Source organism: Chenopodium album, chromosome 7 (assembly GCF_948465745.1).
Source record: "Chenopodium album chromosome 7, dcCheAlbu1.1, whole genome shotgun sequence".
Classification (NCBI taxonomy): domain Eukaryota; kingdom Viridiplantae; phylum Streptophyta; class Magnoliopsida; order Caryophyllales; family Amaranthaceae; genus Chenopodium; species Chenopodium album.
Window position 1 is genome coordinate 47,922,893 of NC_137840.1, and position 3,872 is coordinate 47,926,764.

Here is a 3,872-nt window from a genome sequence, read left to right on the forward strand (position 1 = left end):
TATTAGAAGATCGCCCAAAGGTGGTGTTATTTTTGGCAAATTTTCCAAAGAATAATACATTATTTTACATTATATTCACTCTATTGCATGTAGATGATTTACATATGATCGAGTGTAATTTTTTTAATCTATAACTAAAGTAATAACCCCTAACAACACTATTTCCAAATGTTGCTTTCACATTAAAAAACATATTGCAAAAACTATTAGTGACTTACTCCCTCCATCCCTTATCCACATGTCTATTTCCCATTTTTCACGACAATTAAGGAACTTAGAAATTCCTTAAAACCCATGATTGAGAAGTACATACATGTAGGGTTAGAAAAGAGATAGAGAGAAAGAAAATGTAGTTGGTAATTATTGAAGAGATAGAGAGAGAAAGTGTTGAAAAAAGATGTTAAAAGTATATATATACATAAAAAAAATTAGAATTAGGCATGTAGTTTTGAAACCCCAAAAGAAAAGTAGGCATGTAGATAAAAAATAGAGGGAGGGTTTTTTTTTTTTCAAGATTGAGACTAAGAAGTTTGTTTGCATTTCCTTAAAAGTTTTTTATGATTAAATTGACTAAATAAAAACTTTTCTATGAAGTAAAAAAATTGTATAAAATAATTACACCATTACAAACAAAAATGCAAAATTTTATTGCTAAATTTTTACATCGTATGTGACTAATTATCTAGCTAATATAGAATTGAGGTGTCAAATCGGGTTCAGGTCGGGTGATGTCGGGTTTCAAGTTAAATTCAAGTCATATCATGTCGGTTTTTTTCTGACTTACAAGTCGGGTTCAGGCCGGGTTGGTTCAAGTTTGATTTGGATTATGACAGGCTTTATATCTTTTCGGTTGCAGTTCGGATTCTATTCAAGTCAATATTGGGTTAGGTAATGCTTTGGGTTCGATTTGTGTCAAGTCGGGTTAATCACAAGTTTGAAGCAGGTAAATTTCACCAGGTCATTCTTAGACAAGTTTTGATTAGATTAAAGCACAATCAAGCCATGTCATTCTTAGGCTTGGCCGGTAAAGGTGTCAATTCGAGGGATCGAGGCAGGTTTGACGAGGTGAGGTCAAATCGGGAAGGGTCAAGTCTAATTTCAAACTTAAGTCGTGCTAAATTATTGGGTCCATGCAAGTCAGCAAAATCTAAATCAGATATTTTTTTTATTCGATTTCAAATTGGGTCAACGGGTTAGGTTTTAACAACCCTAGGCTCGTGACAAATATGAGTCGAGTTAAGTAGTAGGTTATGTTACACTACAAAAAAAATGAGAATAGGCAACACACAGAATTGCAACAATTTGACAAATGTTGCCTTTTGTAGTAAAAGGCAACAAAACATATTTGTTACCTTTTTCTTAAACAATGTATACTACACTACAATGCAACAGTTTAAAAAGTGTTGCTTTAGAATATGTAAGACAACAATTAGTAAAATGTAGCCTTTTTTTTATTTTTTTTTTTTACATAAGGCAACATTTTATTTCAAATGTTGTCCAAAAATATAACAACAATAAAATTGTTTCCTATGCAACAATTTTACTAAAAAACATATTGATTTTTTCATGTGTATCCATTGTCTTATTTAATACAACTTATCAATTTACATGTTGCTAAAAAACATATTGATTACTAAATTAATTATTGCCAACAGTTGTAACATTGCCATATATTAATTTGTTAGATGTAATCATAACTACTATTAATACTAAATTGGGTATAATCTCTTATATAATTATTTATTATTTTTTTAGCATTATATTAATATTGACGCAGTCGGAAAGGTAGAAAGAAAAGCAAGTGTTAATCCTTCGCGAACAGACAGATTTACAAGCGATAACTCTATTAAAATACTCCGGAATCCACCAGAAAAGAGTATAACTCTTGAGAATATTATAAAATGTCAAAAACTGAATATTAAAGACGGCTAAAACGTTTAAGTAGTCTAAACAAAACCCTAATGCGAAAATAAAATAAAAATAAAATCCGAAAAATGTTTAAACGCTATTTTTGGGCCTTAAACGAACTTGGATGGCCCGTTTCCATATCCGAAAACATATTTTATTAAACAATCTGACTCCGGAAGCCCGACTAGTAGAAATCATTACCCTTAAAAACTGAAAATCAAGCTTTATGACGTTGCACTTCTTCGTCGAACCGAGAAGCTAACCTCTCTACGTCAAATATTCTCTATCATTTAAAAAAAAAAAATAGTTTCTATTGATAAAGTGTAAAAAAAAAAAAGAAAAAAAAAATCAAGACATTTTATTTAGAAAGAGTATTCAAGGTACAATGTAATTACTATAGTATACTCAATAACACTTAGAAAAAAATCGTACGGGCTGAGATATATTATTTTTCAATACCAAAAGTGCCTAGCTAACCTAAGAATACACTCAAATTTTCGAATCATCAAAAGTATAAAAATATTGCCCAATAAGGCTTTTTTTTTCTAACTGTGGTAGTCAGATTATGAGCCTCTATAACATAACTTCTAGTAACTTTTTTGATGTGGAAAAAGCAACAGGTGGAAATATTAAGTTTGATGTCCCTGTTAATTGCGTTGACCTCACAAGCAACAATGTTCGTTGCAGAAGTACTTAACAACCTCCGATGAATCAATCCAAACTTCAATTGCTTTGCTGTCCCAAATGTTGTTGTCGAGGGTGTATAAAACAGCTAGGGCTTCAAATTGAATGGGTGAGCTAGTGAAAACAGGTGCACTGCCTATGCCTTTGTATACTCTCCACATCAACCTGAAGAAGCTCCAGATCCTGCTGGAAATTATAATATACCGCACATTATTCACATAACCTAAAGTTGCTTAATCAGAAAACTAGGAGAAAGCTAAATCACTTACAGTCACCTAACAAAGCATATGTTATGTTCCTTATTTTACCTCAAATACAGAGGTTGCATCCTTATTATAACAATTGGAACTTGACAATATTCAGCCCAAAATCTAATTCTCAAATGTTATAATTCGAAAATCTGACATGGATGTTCTAAGAATATCAACTAACTCACAAAATCCCCAAGATCTTATAATATTTGTGTCTAATTGGGATATATACCATATATCTAGTGAGAATAAAAATACTTACAAAATTACAAGTATCTAATTTAGTTACCGACATGATTTCACTCGAAGTAAAATTTTCTCAAACTAATTTTTATTCCAAAGTCCAATTTAACAAATACTTTGCAATCAAACAAAAACAAAATTGCTCAAGCTAGAATGCTTGATTAAGCATGACACAAGTTTTAAAAAGTAGCTGATAGAATTCAGCATATTTTAACAGAGTTGCTGCTGCAGCCTGCGATTACCTGCAGCTGGCGACTGCCTACTGCCTGCTGCCTGCAGTTGGCGACTACCTACTGCTTGCTGGTTGCAGCTAGCTGCATCATGTGGCTGGCGGCTAGCTGCTGACTGATGGCCGCTAGCTGCTGACTGCTGGCCGCTGGCTGCTAGCTGCATCATGTGGCTGGCGGCTAGCTGCTGCCTGCTAGTGGCTGCTGTCCGCTGGCTGCTGACTGTTGGCCGCTGGCTGCTAGCTGCTGCCTGCTGGCTACTGTCTGCTAGCTAGCTGCCAGCTGTTCCTAACGGCTAACGATTGCTAATAGCTGGCAGTGTGCTAAGTGTGGGACAATGCTAAGTGCTGCCTATTGCTAACGGCTAACTGCTACAGATTTGAGACATGCTGACAGTGCTAAGTGTGGGACATTGGGAATATTTAAGGTGTGATAATTGTGATGTTTAGTACTCTAAAGACACTGCAATCTAGGGCCATCGGCAGAACCAAAATGTTGATAGAAACATGTGCATAAACGTCAGGATTGTTAGCTAGTAGCTATAATCCATTCTGATAAA